The sequence below is a fragment of the Salvelinus fontinalis genome, chromosome 5, assembly GCF_029448725.1.
Source record: "Salvelinus fontinalis isolate EN_2023a chromosome 5, ASM2944872v1, whole genome shotgun sequence".
Taxonomy (NCBI): Eukaryota; Metazoa; Chordata; class Actinopteri; order Salmoniformes; family Salmonidae; genus Salvelinus; species Salvelinus fontinalis.
Genome location: NC_074669.1, coordinates 66091628 through 66111370, shown reverse-complemented (window position 1 = coordinate 66111370; position 19743 = coordinate 66091628). Strand labels below are relative to the sequence as shown.

Genomic DNA, 19743 nt, shown 5'->3' with positions numbered 1-19743 from the left:
ATACCAGTACTGCATCAGACCTAACCCAACCTCTTGATGGGTATGTGACCAATACCAGTACTGCATCAGACCTAACCCAACCTCTTGATGGGTATGTGACCAATACCAGTACTGCATCAGACCTCCTGATGGGTATGTGACCAATACCAGTACTGCATCAGACCTAACCCAACCTCTTGATGGGTATGTGACCAATACCAGTACTGCATCAGACCTAACCCAACCTCTTGATGGGTATGTGACCAATACCAGTACTGCATCAGACCTAACCCAACCTCTTGATGGGTATGTGACCAATACCAGTGCAGAAGGCTGCGTGTTCGATCCCAGTCTTAACCCTCTACTCTGTTGTAGTAGAGACCAGGCCATGTCTGACTGATGCAGTACTACAGTGTAATGAGACCAGGCCATGTCTGACTGATGCAGTACTACAGTGTAATGAGACCAGGCCATGTCTGTCTGATGCAGTACTACAGTGTAATGAGACCAGGCCATGTCTGACTGATGCAGAACTACAGTGTAATGAGACCAGGCCATGTCTGTCTGATGCAGTACTACAGTGTAATGAGACCAGGCCATGTCTGTCTGATGCAGTACTACAGTGTAATGAGACCAGGCCATGTCTGTCTGATGCAGTACTACAGTGTAATGAGACCAGGCCATGTCTGTCTGATGCAGTACTACAGTGTAATGAGACCAGGCCATGTCTGACTGATGCAGTACTACAGTGTAATGAGACCAGGCCATGTCTGACTGATGCAGTACTACAGTGTAGTAGAGACCAGGCCATGTCTGACTGATGCAGTACTACAGTGTAATGAGACCAGGCCATGTCTGACTGATGCAGTACTACAGTGTAGTAGAGACCAGGCCATGTCTGACTGATGCAGTACTACAGTGTAATGAGACCAGGCCATGTCTGACTGATGCAGTACTACAGTGTAATGAGACCAGGCCATGTCTGTCTGATGCAGTACTACAGTGTAGTAGAGACCAGGCCATGTCTGTCTGATGCAGTACTACAGTGTAATGAGACCAGGCCATGTCTGACTGATGCAGTACTACAGTGTAGTAGAGACCAGGCCATGTCTGTCTGATGCAGTACTACAGTGTAATGAGACCAGGCCATGTCTGACTGATGCAGTACTACAGTGTAGTAGAGACCAGGCCATGTCTGTCTGATGCAGTACTACAGTGTAATGAGACCAGGCCATGTCTGTCTGATGCAGTACTACAGTGTAATGAGACCAGGCCATGTCTGTCTGATGCAGTACTACAGTGTAGTAGAGACCAGGCCATGTCTGACTGATGCAGTACTACAGTGTAATGAGACCAGGCCATGTCTGACTGATGCAGTACTACAGTGTAATGAGACCAGGCCATGTCTGACTGATGCAGTACTACAGTGTAATGAGACCAGGCCATGTCTGACTGATGCAGTACTACAGTGTAATGAGACCAGGCCATGTCTGACTGATGCAGTACTACAGTGTAGTAGAGACCAGGCCATGTCTGACTGATGCAGTACTACAGTGTAGTAGAGACCAGGCCATGTCTGACTGATGCAGTACTACAGTGTAATGAGACCAGGCCATGTCTGTCTGATTCAGTACTACAGTGTAATGAGACCAGGCCATGTCTGACTGATGCAGTACTACAGTGTAGTAGAGACCAGGCCATGTCTGTCTGATGCAGTACTACAGTGTAGTAGAGACCAGGCCATGTCTGTCTGATGCAGTACTACAGTGTAATGAGACCAGGCCATGTCTGACTGATGCAGTACTACAGTGTAATGAGACCAGGCCATGTCTGACTGATGCAGTACTACAGTGTAATGAGACCAGGCCATGTCTGACTGATGCATTACTACAGTGTAATGAGACCAGGCCATGTCTGACTGATGCATTACTACAGTGTATCAGAGAAAAGGAGAAGGCCGATGGCTCATCGGTTAGAACGGCTGACTGCGCACCCCCCCCCCCCACCCCCCGCCCCCCCTCAAATACACACACACCAACAAAAGCAGAGCCCTGCTTTCAGCCAATTCCTGCCTCTATCTCTCTCCGCTGTTCTCAGTGCCAAGGAGCCTCAGTTAAAACTGGGACACAGTGAGACACACACAGCCAACCCCCCCAGTAACGTGTATTCCCTCAGTAATTCAACCATGTCGTCTCTCTCTCTCTCTCTCTCTCTCTCTCTCTCTCTCTCTCTCTCTCTCTCTCTCTCTCTCTCTCTCTCTCTCTCTCTCTCTCTCTTTCTCTGCTCTCTGGTGGAAAAGCGGTTTGTCTCATGACAAAGCAGGAATGTATCACAGGGACTGTTTTTCCTTTAGAGAGTAAAGGAATCAGGACGCTAAAGTAGGACAGCTAAATATACTCACAGAGACACTCTCTAACAGACACACAGGGTTAGGACAGCTAAATATACTCACAGAGACGTTCTAACAGACACACAGGGTTAGGACAGCTAAATATACTCACAGAGACACTCTAACAGACACACAGGGTTAGGACAGCTAAATATACTCACAGAGACGCTCTAACAGACACACAGGTGTAGGACAGCTAAATATACTCACAGAGACACGTTCTAACAGACACACAGGGTTAGGACAGCTAAATATACTCACAGAGACACTCTAACAGACACACAGGTGTAGGGTACGCACCCTCCAACACACTCCTGAAACACAACCTCTAACAGACACACACAGGTACACATATACACTCAATATAAACTGTTATTCATGATACCAAAGGAAATGTAGCAGGGTTAGCATGGTGCTAGTGATAAGGTTAGCATGGGGCTAGTGGTGGGGTTAGCATGGTGCTATTGGTAGGGTTAGCATGGCGCTAGTGGTAGGGTTGCATGGTGATTGTAGTAGGGTTAGCATGGTGCTAGTGGTAGGGTTAGCATGGTGCTAGTGGTGGGGTTAGCATGGTGCTATTGGTAGGGTTAGCATGGTGCTAGTGGTAGGGTTAGCATGGTGCTAGTGGTGGGGTTAGCATGGTGCTATTGGTAGGGTTAGCATGGTGCTAGTGGTAGGGTTAGCATGGTGCTAGTGATAGGGTTAGCATGGTGCTAGTGGTAGGGTTAGCATGGTGCTAGTGGTAGGGGTAGCATGGTGATTGTAGTTGGGTTAGCATGGTGATTGTAGTAGGGTTAGCATGGTGCTAGTGGTAGGGTTAGCATGGTGTTAGTGGTAGGGTTAGCATGGTGATTGTAGTAGGGTTAGCATGGTGCTAGTGGTAGGGTTAGCATGGTGCTAGTGGTAGGGTTAGCATGGTGATTGTAGTAGGGTTAGCATGGTGCTAGTGGTAGGGTAAGCATGGTGTTAGTGGTAGGGTTAGCATGGTGATTGTAGTTGGGTTAGCATGGTGATTGTAGTAGGGTTAGCATGGTGCTAGTGGTAGGGTTAGCATGGTGCTAGTGGTGGGGTTAGCATGGTGATTGTAGTAGGGTTAGCATGGTGCTAGTGGTAGGGTTAGCATGGTGTTAGTGGTAGGGTTAGCATGGTGATTGTAGTTGGGTTAGCATGGTGATTGTAGTAGGGTTAGCATGGTGCTAGTGGTAGGGTTAGCATGGTGATTGTAGTAGGGTTACCAAGGTGCTAGTGGTAGGGTTAGCATGGTGTTAGTGGTAGGGTTAGCATGGTGATTGTAGTAGGGTTAGCATGGTGTTAGTGGTAGGGTTAGCATGGTGATTGTAGTAGGGTTAGCATGGTGCTAGTGGTAGGGTTAGCATGGTGCTAGTGGTAGGGTTAGCATGGTGTTAGTGGTAGGGTTAGCATGGTGATTGTAGTTGGGTTAGCATGGTGATTGTAGTAGGGTTAGCATGGTGCTAGTGGTAGGGTTAGCATGGTGATTGTAGTAGGGTTAGCATGGTGCTAGTGGTTCGGGTTAGCATGGTGCTAGTGATAGGGTTAGCATGGTGCTAGTGATAGGGTTAGCATGGTGATTGTAGTTGGGTTAGCATGGTGCTAGTGGTTCGGGTTAGCATGGTGCTAGTGATAGGGTTAGCATGGTGCTAGTGATAGGGTTAGCATGGTGATTGTAGTTGGGTTAGCATGGTGATTGTAGTAGGGTTAGCATGGTGCTAGTGGTAGGGTTAGCATGGTGATTGTAGTAGGGTTAGCATGGTGCTAGTGGTAGGGTTAGCATGGTGCTAGTGGTAGGGTTAGCATGGTGATTGTAGTAGGGTTAGCATGGTGATTGTAGTTGGGTTAGCATGGTGATTGTAGTAGGGTTAGCATGGTGCTAGTGGTAGGGTTAGCATGGTGATTGTAGTAGGGTTAGCATGGTGCTAGTGGTAGGGTTAGCATGGTGCTAGTGATAGGGTTAGCATGGTGCTAGTGGTAGGGTTAGCATGGTGCTAGTGATAGGGTTAGCATGGTGCTAGTGGTAGGGGTTAGCATGGTGATTGTAGTAGGGTTATTATGGTGATTGGAAGGCCCAACAAATGGACAAAGATTCCAGATTCCAGTGTAACAGTTTAACTTTACGTCCGTCCCCTCGCCCATACCCGGGCACGAACCAGGGACCCTCTGCACACATCAACAACAGTCACCCACGAAGCATCGTTACCCATCGCTCCACAGCAAGGGGAATCACTACTTCAAGGTCTCAGAGCAAGTGGCGTCACCGATTGAAAGGCTATTAGCACGCACCACCGCTAACTAGATAGCCATTTCACATCCTAGAAGGCTATTAGCACGCACCACCGCTAACTAGCTAGCCATTTCACATCCTAGAAGGCTATTAGCGCGCACCACCGCTAACTAGATAGCCATTTCACATCCTAGAAGGCTATTAGCGCGCACCACCGCTAACTAGCCATTTCACATCGGTTACACCAGCCATAGGCTGTTCACTCTGCTACTGTCTGGAAACCAGTCTGCATATAGACACCATATACACACTCACTCACACACACTACTATGAAACCCACAGACATTCACATACACTACACACACACACACACAAACCGACAACACAAACACACACATACACATTACACGCACAGACACATTTTTGGGGGCTGAAATTAGTACCCTCCTGCTATGCACAATTGAACAACAGCAAATTCGAATGGGACTTAAATTGAGGAGGTGGTGATTTGTGCTCCTACACATAACTACATAACCCTATCTCCTCAGTAAAACGTTCTCCCTCCCTCCCCTCCTCTCCCCCTCTCTCTCTTCCTCCCCCTCCCCTCTCTCCCTCCATCCCCCTCTCTCTCCCTCCCTCCCCCTCTCTTCCTCCTCTCCCATCTCTCTCTCCCTCCACCCCCTCTCTCCCTCCCCCTCTCTCTCTTCCTCCCCCTCTCCCTCTCTCTCCCTCCCTCCCCCTCTCTCCCCCTCTCTCTCTCCCTCCACCCCCTCTCTTCCTCCCCCTCTCCTTCTCTCTCCCTCCCTCCCCCTCTCTCCCCCTCTCTCTCTCCCTCCATCCCCTCTCTCCCTCCCCCTCCCCCTCTCCCTCCACCCCCTCTCTCCCTCCCCCTCTCTCTCTTCCTCCCCCTCTCCCTCTCTCTCCCTCCCTCCCCCTCTCTCCCCCTCTCTCTCTCCCTCCACCCCCTCTCTCCCTCCCCCTCCCCCTCTCCCTCCCTCCGCCTTTCTTCCTCCTCTCCCTCCCCCTCTCCCCCCCTCCCCCTCTCTCTCTCCCTCCACCCCCTCTCTCCCTCCCCCTCTCTCTCTTCCTCCCCCTCTCCCTCTCTCTCCCTCCCTCCCCCTCTCTCCCCCTCTCTCTCTCCCTCCACCCCCTCTCTCCCTCCCCCTCCCCCTCTCCCTCCCTCCGCCTTTCTTCCTCCTCTCCCTCCCCCTCTCCCCCCCCTCCCCCTCTCTCTCTCCCTCCCCCTCTCTCTCTCCCTCCCCCTCCCTCCCCCTCTCTCTCTCCCTCCCCCTCTCCCTCTCTCTGCAGTTTGTTCCCAGTTCTCCAGGGGTGTATATGCCATCTTTGGTTTCTATGACAAGAAGAGTGTGAACACCATCACGTCTTTCTGCGAGACCCTCCACGTGTCCTTCATCACACCGTCCTTCCCTGCTGATGGACTCAATCAGTTTGTCCTTCAGATGAGACCCGACATCAAGGGACCTCTGGTCAGCTTAGTGGAGTATTACAAGTGGGACAAGTTCGCCTACCTCTATGACAGTGACAGGGGTGAGTCTACTGCCTATACATCTATTCATACAGCACATTTAGAAAGTATTCAGACCCCTTGACTTGTTACACAATTTGTTATGTTACAGCCTTATTATAAAATGTATTAAATTGTTTTTCCCCCCATCAAACTACACACAATATCCCCTAATGAAAAAGCAAAAACAGGTTTTTTGTAACGGTCCTGACCTGTTTTATGTTGTTTTTGTATGTGTTTATGGTCAGGGCGTGTGTTTTGGGTGGGCAGTCTATGTTTTGTATTTCTAGGTTGGGTTTTTGTGTTCGGCCTGGTATGATTCTCAATTAGAGACAGGTGTGTATCGTTTGTCTCTAATTGAGAGTCATACTAAGGCAGCCAGGGTTTCACTGGGGTTTTGTGGGTGTTTGTTCCTGTGTCCTCACAGGACGGTTGAAGGTTAGTCACATTTGTTGTTTTGTAGTTTTGTAGTGTCTTGTTTGCTGTTGTCATTAAAAGATGGCTTATTTCCCTCAATCCGCATCTTGGTCCTATCCATGCTCCTCCTCGTCTAAGGGGGAGAACAACACTGACTGCCTTTACATTTTTAGAAATGTTTGCAAATGTATTACAAATACAACCTGACATACCACATTTCCATAAGTATTCAGACCCTTTACTCAGTTCTTTGTTGAAGCACCTTTGGCAACAATTACAGCCTCGAGTCTTCTTGGGTATGATGCTACAAGCTTGGCACACCTGTATTTGGGGAGTTTCTCCCATTCTTCTCTGCAGATCCTCTCAAGCTCTGTCAGGTTGGATGGGGAGCGTCGCTGCACAGCTATTTTCAGGTCTCTCCAGAGATGTTCAATCGGGTTCAAATCCGGGCTCTGGCTGGGCCAGTCAAGGACATTCAGAGAATTGTCCCGAAGCAACTCCTGTGTTGTCTTGGCTGTGTGCTTAGGGTCGTTGTCCTGTTGGAAGGTGAACCTTCACCCCAGTCTGAGGTTCTGAGCGCTCTGGAGCAGGTTTTCATCAAGGATCTCTCTGTACTTGGCTCCGTTCATCTTTCCCTCGATCCTGTTAAAACCTACAGGAGGGTATCTCTCCTGGAACATGGTTGGAGTTAAAACCTACAGGAGGGTTGGAGTTAAAACCTACAGGAGGGTTGGAGTTAAAACCTACAGGAGGGTTGGAGTTAAAACCTACAGGAGGGTCTCTCTCCAGGAACAGGGTTGGCGTTAAAACCTACAGGAGGGTCTCTCTCCAGGAACAGGGTTGGAGTTAAAACCTACAGGAGGGTATCTCTCCAGGAACAGGGTTGGAGTTAAAACCTACAGGAGGGTATCTCTCCAGGAACAGGGTTGGAGTTAAAACCTACAGGAGGGTCTCTCTCCAGGAACAGGGTTGGAGTTAAAACCTACAGGAGGGTCTCTCTCCAGGAACAGGGTTGGAGTTAAAACCTACAGGAGGGTAGCTCTCCAGGAACAGGGTCGGAGTTCAAACCTACAGGGGGGTTTCTCTCCAGGAACAGGGTTGGTGTTAAAACCTACAGGAGGGTCTCTCTCCAGGAACAGGGTTGGCGTTAAAACCTACAGGAGGGTTGGAGTTAAAACCTACAGGAGGGTGTCTCTCCAGGAACAGGGTTGGGGTTAAAACCTACAGGAGGGTATCTCTCCAGGAACAGGGTTGGGGTTAAAACCTACAGGAGGGTAGCTCTCCAGGAACAGGGTTGGAGTTAAAACCTACAGGAGGGTTTCTCTCCAGGAACAGGGTTGGAGTTAAAACCTCCAGGAGGGTCTCTCTCCAGGAACAGGGTTGGAGTTAAAACCTACAGGAGGGTTTCTCTCCAGGAACAGGGTTGGAGTTAAAACCTACAGGAGGGTTTCTCTCCAGGAACAGGGTTGGGGATAAAACCTACAGGAGGGTTTCTCTCCAGGAACAGGGTTGGGGATAAAACCTACAGGAGGGTTTCTCTCCAGGAACAGGGTTGGAGTTAAAACCTACAGGAGGGTATCTCTCCAGGAACAGGGTTGGAGTTAAAACCAACAGGAGGGTATCTCTCCAGGAACAGGGTTGGAGTTAAAACCTACAGGAGGGTTTCTCTCCAGGAACAGGGTTGGCGTTAAAACCTACAGGAGGGTTGGAGTTAAAACCTACAGGAGGGTCTCTCTCCAGGAACAGGGTTGGGGTTAAAACCTACAGGAGGGTTGGAGTTAAAACCTACAGGAGGGTATCTCTCCAGGAACAGGGTTGGAGTTAAAACCTACAGGAGGGTCTCTCTCCAGGAACAGGGTTGGAGTTAAAACCTACAGGAGGGTATCTCTCCAGGAACAGGGTTGGAGTTAAAACCTACAGGAGGGTCTCTCCAGGAACAGGGTTGGAGTTAAAACCTACAGGACGGTATCTCTCCAGGAACAGGGTTGGAGTTAAAACCTACAGGAGGGTATCTCTCCAGGAACAGGGTTGGAGTTCAAACCTACAGGAGGTTATCTCTCCAGGAACAGGGTTGGAGTTCAAACCTACAGGAGGTTAGCTCTCCAGGAACAGGGTTGGAGTTAAAACCTACAGGAGGGTATCTCTCCAGGAACAGGGTTGGAGTTAAAACCTACAGGAGGGTATCTCTCCAGGAACAGGGTTGGAGTTAAAACCTACAGGAGGGTCTCTCTCCAGGAACAGGGTGGGAGTTAAAACCTACAGGAGGGTATCTCTCCAGGAACAGGGTGGGAGTTAAAACCTACAGGAGGGTCTCTCTCCAGGAACAGGGTGGGAGTTAAAACCTACAGGAGGGTCTCTCTCCAGGATCAGGGTTGGAGTTAAAACCTCCAGGAGGGTCTCTCTCCAGGAACAGGGTTGGAGTTAAAACCTATAGGAGGGTATCTCTCAAGGAACAGGGTTGGAGTTAAAACCTACAGGAGGGTAGCTCTCCAGGAACAGGGTTGGCCAGGCCTGGTGTAGATGAAGGGGAATATAAGGATTTTTAAGCCTAGTGACAATTGAGACATGGATTGTGTATGTGTGCCATTTAGAGGGTGAATGGGCAAGACAAAATATTTAAGTGCCTTTGAACAGGGTATGGCAGTAGGTGCCTTTGAACAGGGTATGGCAGTAGGTGCCTTTGAACAGGGTATGGCAGTAGGTGCCTTTGAACAGGGTATGGCAGTAGGTGCCTTTGAACAGGGTATGGCAGTAGGTGCCTTTGAACAGGGTATGGTAGTAGGTGCCTTTGAACAGGGTATGGCAGTAGGTGCCTTTGAACAGGGTATGGCAGTAGGTGCCGTTGAACAGGGTATGGCAGTAGGTGCCTTTGAACAGGGTGTGGCAGTAGGTGCCTTTGAACAGGGTATGGCAGTAGGTGCCTTTGAACAGGGTATGGTGTTAGGTGCCTTTGAACAGGGTATGGCAGTAGGTGCCTTTGAACAGGGTATGGCAGTAGGTGCCTTTGAACAGGGTATGGTAGTAGGTGCCTTTGAACAGGGTATGGCAGTAGGTGCCTTTGAACAGGGTATGGCAGTAGCTGCCTTTGAACAGGGTATGGCAGTAGGTGCCTTTGAACAGGGTAATGGTAGTAGGTGCCTTTGAACAGGGTATGGTAGTAGGTGCCTTTGAACAGGGTATGGTAGTAGGTGCCGTTGAACAGGGTATGGTAGGAGGTGCCGTTGAACAGGGTGTGGCAGTAGGTGCCTTTGAACAGGGTATGGTAGTAGTATGGTAGTAGGTGTCTTTGAACAGGGTATGGCAGTAGGTGCCTTTGAACAGGGTGTGGCAGTAGGTGCCTTTGAACAGGGTATGGCAGTAGGTGCCTTTGAACAGGGTATGGCAGTAAGTGCCTTTGAACAGGGTATGGCAGTAGGTGCCTTTGAACAGGGTATGGCAGTAGCTGCCTTTGAACAGGGTATGGTAGTAGGTGCCTTTGAACAGGGTATGGCAGTAGGTGCCTTTGAACAGGGTATGGCAGTAGTTGCCAGGCTGGGTTTTCCACACTCAACAGTTTCCTGTGTGTATCCAGAATGGTCCACCACCCAAAGGACATTCTGCCAACTTGACACAACTGTGGGAAGCGTTGGAGTCAACATGGGCCAGCATCCCTCGTGGAGCGCTTTCAACACCTGGTAGAGTCCATGCCCCGAAGAATTGAGGTTGTTCTGAGGGCAAAAGGGGGAGGGGTGCAACTCAATATATAAATACATACCAACTCTGTGGCCTTGTGGGTAGAGTGTCTGCCCTGACATTGGAAGGTTGGGTGTTTGGTATGAATAGACTCTAAAAGTGACCTGATGCCTCTCTGCTTGGCACTCAGCATTAAGGAGATAGATTTGGGGGTAAGGCCCTGAGGTAAACTAGCCTCCTGTCTAGGGGATGTACTGAGGAGGTAGATAGGTAGTAAGGCCCTGAGGAAAACTAGCCTCCTGGGGATGTACTGAGGAGATAGATAGGTGGTAAGGCCCTGAGGTAAACTAGCCTCCTGGGGATGTACTGAGGAGATAGATAGGTGGTAAGGCCCTGAGGTAAACTAGCCTCCTGTCTAGGGGATGTACTGAGGAGATAGATAGGTGGTAAGACCCTGAGGTAAACTAGCCTCCTGGGGATGTACTGAGGAGATAGATAGGTGGTAAGGCTCTGGGGTAAACTAGCCTCCTGTCTAGGGGATGTACTGAGGAGGTAGATAGGTGGTAAGGCCCTGTGTTAAACTAGCCTCCTGGGGATGTACTGAGGAGATAGATAGGTGTTAAGGCCCTGAGGTAAACTAGCCTCCTGGGGATGTACTGAGGAGGTAGATAAGTGGTAAGGCCCTGAGGTAAACTAGCCTCCTGGGGATGTACTGAGGAGGTAGATAGGTGGTAAGGCCCCGAGGTAAACTAGCCTCCTGGGGATGTACTGAGGTAGATAGGTGGTAAGGCCCTGAGGTAAACTAGCCTCCTGGGGATGTACTGAGGAGGCAGATAGGTGGTAAGGCCCTGAGGTAAACTAGCCTCCTGTCTAGGGGATGTACTGAGGAGGTAGATAGGTGGTAAGGCCCTGAAGTAAACTAGCCTCTTGGGGATGTACTGAGGAGATAAATAGGTGGTAAGGCCCTGAGGTAAACAAGCCTCCTGTCTAGGGGATGTACTGAGGAGATAGATAGGTGGTAAGACCCTGAGGTAAACTAGCCTCCTGTCTAGGGGATGTACTGAGGAGATAGATAGGTGGTAAGGCCCTGAGGTAAACTAGCCTCCTGGGGATGTACTGAGGAGGTAGATAGGTGGTAAGGCCCTGAGGTAAACTAGCCTCCTGGGGATGTACTGAGGAGGTATATAGGTGGTAAGGCCCTGAGGTACACTAGCCTCCTGGGGATGTACTGAGGAGGCAGATAGGTGGTAAGGCCCTGATGTAAACTAGCCTCCTGTCTAGGGGATGTACTGAGGAGGTAAATAGGTGGTAAGGCCCTGAGGTAAACTAGTCTCCTGGGGATGTACTGAGGAGATAGATAGGTGGTAAGGCCCTGAGGTAAACTAGAATCCTGGGGATGTACTGAGGAGGTAGATAGGTGGTAAGGCCCTGAGGTACACTAGCCTCCTGGGGATGTACTGAGGAGGCAGATAGGTGGTAAGGCCCTGATGTAAACTAGCCTCCTGTCTAGGGGATGTACTGAGGAGGTAGATAGGTGGTAAGGCCCTGAGGTAAACTAGCCTCCTGTCTAGGGGATGTACTGAGGAGGTAGATAGGTGGTAAGGCCCTGAGGTAAACTAGCCTCCTGGGGATGTACTGAGGAGGTAGATAGGTGGTAAGGCCCTGATGTAAACTCGCCTCCTGGGGGTGTACTGAGGAGATAGATAAGTGGTAAGGCCCTGAGGTAAACTAGCCTCCTGTCTAGGGGATGTACTGAGGAGGTAGATAGGTGGTAAGGCCCTGAGGTAAACTAGCCTCCTGGGGATGTACTGAGGAGGCAGATAGGTGGTAAGGCCCTGAGGTAAACTAGCCTCCTGGGGATGTACTGAGGAGGTAGATAGGTGGTAAGGCCCTGAGGTAAACTAGCCTCCTGGGGGTGTACTGAGGAGATAGATAGGTGGTAAGGCCCTGAGGTAAACTAGCCTCCTGTCTAGGGGATGTACTGAGGAGGTAGATAGGTGGTAAGGCCCTGAGGTAAACTAGCCTCCTGTCTAGGGGATGTACTGAGGAGATAGATAGGTGGTAAGACCCTGAGGTAAACTAGCCTCCTGGGGATGTACTGAGGAGATAGATAGGTGGTAAGGCTCTGGGGTAAACTAGCCTCCTGTCTAGGGGATGTACTGAGGAGGTAGATAGGTGGTAAGGCCCTGTGTTAAACTAGCCTCCTGGGGATGTACTGAGGAGATAGATAGGTGGTAAGGCCCTGAGGTGAACTAGCCTCCTGGGGATGTACTGAGGAGATAGATAGGTGGTAAGGCCCTGAGGTAAACTAGCCTCCTGTCTAGGGGATGTACTGAGGAGATAGATAGGTGGTAAGGCCCTGAGGTAAACTAGCCTCCTGGGGATGTACTGAGGAGATAGATAGGTGGTAAGGCCCTGAGGTAAACTAGCCTCCTGTCCAGAGGATGTACTGAGGAGGTAGATAGGTGGTAAGGCCCTGAGGTAAACTAGCCTCCTGTCTAGGGGATGTACTGAGGAGATAGATAGGTGGTAGGGCCCTGAGGTAAACTAGCCTCCTGTCTAGGGGATGTACTGAGGAGGTAGATAGGTGGTAAGGCCCTGAGGTAAACTAGCCTCCTGGGGATGTACTGAGGAGATAGATAGGTGGTAAGGCCCTGAGGTAAACTAGCCTCCTGGGGATGTACTTATGAGGTAGATAGGTGGTAAGGCCCTGAGTTAAACTAGCCTCCTGTCTAGGGGATGTACTGAGGAGGTAGATAGGTGGTAAGGCCCTGAGGTAAACTAGCCTCCTGGGGATGTGCTGAGGAGATAGATAGGTGGTAAGGCCCTGAAGTAAACTAGCCTCCTGTCCAGGGGATGTGCTGAGGAGATAGATAGGTGGTAAGGCCCTTAGGTAAACTAGCCTCCTGGGGATGTACTGAGGAGGTAGATAGGTGGTAAGGCCCTGAGGTAAACTAGCCTCCTGGGGATGTACTGAGGAGGCAGATAGGTGGTAAGGCCCTGGACTCTACAAAATGTTGTTCAACAGGGATTCTGGTGGATGTTGGTTCCAATGCTTCCTACAGTCTCCTACAGACTCCTACAGTCTCCGACAGTCTCCTACAGTCTCCTACAGACTCCTACAGTCTCCTACAGTCTCCTACAGACTCATACAGTCTCCTACAGACTCCTACAGTCTCCTACAGACTCCTACAGACTCCTACAGTCTCCTACAGTCTCCTACAGTCTCCTACAGACTCCTACAGTCTCCTACAGAGTCCTACAGTCTCCTACGATCTCCTATAGTCTCCTACATTCTCTTACAGTCTCTTACAGACTCCTACATCTCCTACAGACTCCTACAGTCTCCTACAGAGGCCTACAGTCTCCTACAGAGTCCCACAGTCTCCTACAGTCTCCTACCGTCTCTTACAATCTCCTACAGTCTCCTACGGTCTCCTACAGTCTCCTACAGTCTCTTACAGTCTCCTACAGTCTCCTACAGTCTCCTACAGTCTCTTACAGTCTGCTACAGATTCCTACAGACTCCTACAGTATCCCACAAACTCCGACAGAATCCTACAGTCTCCTACAGACTCCTACAGACTCCTACCGTCTCATACAGTCTCCTACAGACTCCTAAAGACTCCTACAGTCTCCTACAGTCTCCTACAGACTCCTACAGTCTCCTACAGAGGCCTACAGTCTCCTACAGAGGCCTACAGTCTCCTACAGAGTCCTACAGTCTCCAACGATCTCCTATAGTCTCCTACATTCTCTTACAGTCTCTTACAGACTCCTACATCTCCTACAGACTCCTACAGTCTCCTACAGAGGCCTACAGTCTCCTACAGAGTCCCACAGTCTCCTACAGTCTCCTACCGTCTCTTACAATCTCCTACAGTCTCCTACGGTCTCCTACAGTCTCCTACAGTCTCTTACAGTCTCCTACAGTCTCTTACAGTCTGCTACAGACTCCTACAGACTCCTACAGTCTCCTACAGACTCCTACAGACTCCTACCGTCTCATACAGTCTCCTACAGACTCCTAAAGACTCCTACAGTCTCCTACAGTCTCCTACAGACTCCTACAGTCTCCTACAGAGGCCTACAGTCTCCTACAGAGGCCTACAGTCTCCTACAGAGTCCTACAGTCTCCTACGATCTCCTATAGTCTCCTACATTCTCTTACAGTCTCTTACAGACTCCTACATCTCCTACAGACTCCTACAGTCTCCTACAGAGTCCCACAGTCTCCTACAGTCTCCTACCGTCTCTTACAATCTCCTACAGTCTCCTACGGTCTCCTACAGTCTCCTACAGTCTCTTACAGTCTCCTACAGTCTCTTACAGTCTGCTACAGACTCCTACAGACTCCTACAGTATCCCACAAACTCCGACAGACTCCTACAGTCTCCTACAGACTCCTACCGTCTCATACAGTCTCCTACAGACTCCTAAAGACTCCTACAGTCTCCTACAGTCTCCTAAAGACTCCTATAGTCTCCTACAATCTCCTAAAGACTCCTATAGTCTCCTACAGTCTCCTAAAGACTCCTATAGTCTCCTACAGTCTCCTAAAGACTCCTACAGTCTCCTACAATCTCCTAAAGACTCCTATAGTCTCCTACAGTCTCCTAAAGACTCCTATAGTCTCCTACAATCTCCTAAAGACTCCTATAGTCTCCTACAGTCTCCTAAAGACTCCTATAGTCTCCTACAATCTCCTAAAGACTCCTATAGTCTCCTACAATCTCCTAAAGACTCCTATAGTCTCCTACAATCTCCTAAACTCCTATAGTCTCCTACAATCTCCTACAGTCCTACACTTCCTACAGTTGTGTCAAGTTAGCTGGATGTCCTTTGGATACACACAGGAAATTTTTGAGCATGAAAAACCCAGCAGCGTTGCAGTTCTTGACATAAATCTAACCTTTCTAACCTACCATGACCTTTGCCCCAGTTACCTTTCTATCCTACCGTGACCCTAACCCCAGTTACCTTTCTTTTTTTTGATAATTATTATTTTATTTTTATTTATTTTTTTATCCCCTTTTCCCCCCAATTTTCGTGGTATCCAATCGCTAGTAATTACTATCTTGTCTCATCGCTACAACTCCCGTACGGGCTCGGGAGAGACGAAGGTCGAAAGTCATGCGTCCTCCGAAGCACAACCCAACCAAGCCGCACTGCTTCTTAACACAGCGCGCCTCCAACCCGGAAGCCAGCCGCACCAATGTGTCGGAGGAAACACCGTGCACCTGGCCCCCTTGGTTAGCGCACACTGCGCCCAGCCCGCCACAGGAGTCGCTGGAGCGCGATGAGACAAGGATATCCATACCGGCCAAACCCTCCCTAACCCGGACGACGCTAGCCCAATTGTGTGTCGCCCCATGGACCTCCCGGTCGCGGCCGGCTGCGACAGAGCCTGGGGGCGAACCCAGAGACTCTGGTTGGCCAGTTAGCACTGCGATGCAGTGCCCTAGACCACTGCGCCACCCGGGAGGCCCCCCAGTTACCTTTCTATCCTACCATGACCCAAACCCTAGTTACCTTTCTATCCTACCGTGACCCTAACCCCAGTTACCTTTCTAACCTACCATGACCCTAGCCCCAGTTACCTTTCTAACCTACCATGACCCTAACCCCAGTTACCTTTCTATCCTACCGTGACCCTATCCCCAGTTACCTTTCTATCCTACCATGACCCTAGCCCCAGTTACCTTTCTATCCTACCATGACCCTAACCCCAGTTACCTTTCTATCCTACCGTGACCCTAGCCCCTAGCCCCAGTTACCTTTCTACCTACCATGACCCTAACCCCAGTTACCTTTCTATCCTACCATGACCCTAGCCCCAGTTACCTTTCTATCCTACCATGACCCTAATCACTAACCCCAGTTACCGTTCTAACCTACCGTGACCCTAGCCCCAGTTACCTTTCTATCCTACCATGACCCTAACCCCTAACCCCAGTTACCTTTCTATCCTACTGTGACCCTAACCCCAGTTACCTTTCTATCCTACCATGACCCTAACCCCAGTTACCTTTCTATCCTGCCATGACCCTAACCCCAGTTACCTTTCTATCCTACCGTGACCCTAGCTCCAGTTACCTTTCTATCCTACCATGACCCTAACCCCAGTTACCTTTCTAACCTACCATAACCCTAGCCCCTAGCCCCAGTTACCTTTCTATCCTACCGTGACTCTAACCCCAGTTACCTTTCTATCCTACCATGACCCTAGCCCCAGTTACCTTTCTATCTACCGTGACCCTAACCCCAGTTACCTTTCTATCCTACCATGACCCTAACCCCAGTTACCTTTCTATCCTACCATGACCCTAGCCCCAGTTACCTTTCTATCCTACCGTGACCCTAGCTCCAGTTACCTTTCTATCCTACCATGACCCTAACCCCAGTTACCTTTCTATCCTACCATGACCCTAGCCCCAGTTACCTTTCTATCCTACCGTGACCCTAGCCCCAGTTACCTTTCTAACCTACCATGACCCTAACCCCAGTTACCTTTCTATCCTACCATGACCCTAGCCCCATTTACCTTTCTAACCTACCATGACCCTAACCCCAGTTACCTTTCTATCCTACCATGACCCTAGCCCCAGTTACCTTTCTAACCTACCGTGACCCTAACCCCAGTTACCTTTCTATCCTACCATGACCCTAGCCCCAGTTACTTTTCTAACCTACCGTGACCCTAACCCCAGTTACCTTTCTATCCTACCATGACCCTAGCCCCAGTTACCTTTCTAACCTACCGTGACCCTATCCCCTAGCCCCAGTTACCTTTCTATCCTACCGTGACCCTAGCCCCAGTTACCTTTCTAACCTACTGTGTGTGTATGTACGTGTATGTATAGGTCTGTCCACCCTGCAAGTGATCCTGGATACAGCAGCAGAGAGGAAGTGGATTGTAACAGCCATCAACGTAGGCAACCTGAAGGATGAGAGGAAGGATGAGGCATATCGCTCCATGTTCCAAGACCTGGAGATACGAAAGGAGAGGAGAGTCATTCTGGACTGTGAACAAGACAAGGTTAAAGACATCATGGACCAGGTTGGTCTGTCTGTCTGTCTGTCTGTCTGTCTGTCTGTCTGCGTCTATACTGTGAACAAGACAAGGTTAAAGACATCATGGACCAGGTCTGTCTGTCTGTCTGTCTGTCTGTCTGTCTGCGTCTATACTGTGAACAAGACAAGGTTAAAGGTTAAGCCATGAACTAGCATATGGAATTGTTAACACATCGTCCAATCTGGCCAGGTTACTATGGTAACATATGGAATTGTTTTAAGATGGATCATTTAAATCAAATCAAACTTTATTTGTCACATGCGCCGAATACAACAAGTGTAGACCTTACCGTGAAATGCTGAATACAACAAGTGTAGACCTTACCGTGAAATGCTGAATACAACAAGTGTGGACCTTACCGTGAAATGCTGAATACAACAAGTGTGGACCTTACCGTGAAATGCTGAATACAACAAGTGTAGACCTTACCGTGAAATGCTGAACACAACAAGTGTAGACCTTACCGTGAAATGCTGAATACAACAAGTGTAGACCTTACCGTGAAATGCTGAATACAACAAGTGTGGACCTTACCGTGAAATGCTGAATACAACAAGTGTGGACCTTACCGTGAAATGCTGAATACAACAAGTGTAGACCTTACCGTGAAATGCTGAACACAACAAGTGTAGACCTTACCGTGAAATGCTGAACACAACAAGTGTAGACCTTACCGTGAAATGCTGAATACAACAAGTGTAGACCTTACCGTGAAATGCTGAATACAACAACTGTAGACCTTACCGTGAAATGCTGAATACAACAAGTGTAGACCTTACCGTGAAATGCTGAATACAAGTGTAGAACACACAAAGGAACACCTATGTGAGAATGCTGTTCATTGACTACAGTTCAGCGTTCAACACCATAGTGGCAACGAAGCTCATCACTAAGCTAAGGACCCTGGGACTAAACAACTCCCTCTGCAACTGACTGGACTTTCTGCCACGCTGATCCTCAACACTGGTGCCCCTCAGGGGTGTGTACTTAGTCCCCTCCTGTACTCCCTGTTCACTCCCTGTTCACCCACGACTGCCTGGACAAATATGACTCCAACACCATCATTAAGTTTGCTGACAACACAACAGTGGTAGGTCTGATCACCGACAACGTTGAGACAGCCTATAGAGAGGAGGTCAGAGAACTAACAGTGTGGTGCCAGGACAACAACCTCTCCCTCAATGTGAGCAAGACAAAGGAGCTGATCGTGGACTACAGGAAAAGGTGGGCCGAACAGGCTCCCATTCTCATCAACGGGGCTGTAGTGGAGCAGGTCGAGAGTTCCAAGTTCCTTGGTGTCCACATCACCAACAAACTATTATGGTCCAAATACACCAAGACAGTCGTGAAGAGGGCACAACAAAACCTTTTCTCCCTCAGGAGACTGAAAAGATTTGGCATGGGGTCCCCAGATCCTCAAAAGGTTCTACAGCTGCAACATCGAGAGCATCCTGACTGGGTGCATCACCGCCTGGTATGCAACTGCTCGGCATCTGACCGTAAGGCCCTACAGAGGGTAGTGGGTACGGCCCAATACATCAATACATCACGTACCAGTACATCACGTACCAGACAGTATCACTGCCTGGTACGGCAACTGCACCACCCTCAACTCTCCAGAGGGTGGTGCGATCTGCCCAACACATCATCGGGTACAAGCTAACTGCCATCCAGGACACCTACAGCACCCGATGTCACAGGTGAACCCTAACCCAGGAAGGCCAAAAAGATCATCAAGGTCAACAACCACCCGAGCCACTGCCTGTTCACACCGCTACCGTCCAGAAGGCGAGGTCAGTACAGGTGCATCAAAGCTGGGACCGAGAGACTGAAAAACAGCTTATATCTCAAGGCCATCAGACTGCTAAACAGCAATCACTAACTCAGAGAGGCTGCTGCCTACATTGAGGCCCAATCACTGGCCACTTTGAGGGTTAATTCCACACGGTCAAGGTTAGGCTTGCACAGATCAGGAGGACCTTAGGAACGTTCCTGTGGTTGAATTGTGCTTCTAGCCTTACCGGTTCTGCCACTGTCACCCAAAAGCACCTCACATTTAGGTCAGGCTTCATTTTGGGCCTTGTGCTAAGACCTTTCTGGATGTCAATATCTTTCACCAAAAACTTCAGAGACAGCTGCTCTTCACATATGCGGCTCTTTATATGCCCCCCAACCATAATCTGTAAATATATTACATTCAGACTACACATGGATACATAACATTACCTGGATGGAAGTCTTCCAAAAAGGGCAACAACAAAACGACTAAAAACCTGGTTTTCTAATATGAGGGGTCATGAGGGTCATGAGGGTCATGAGGGGTCATGAGGGGTCATGAGGGTCATGAGGGGTCATGAGGGGTCATGAGGGTCATGAGGGTTGCCAAATCACACATATGACATTATTGAAAGATGTGACCTTTTTAACACTTCGAAACAGCACCTACG

General features: G+C 49.5%; 1 pseudogene; it reads left to right on the top strand.

Annotated features, from left to right (window-relative positions):
• The window catches only part of LOC129856052 (glutamate receptor 2-like), a 146758-nt pseudogene that overhangs the window by 13981 nt on the left and 113034 nt on the right, over positions 1–19743 (top strand).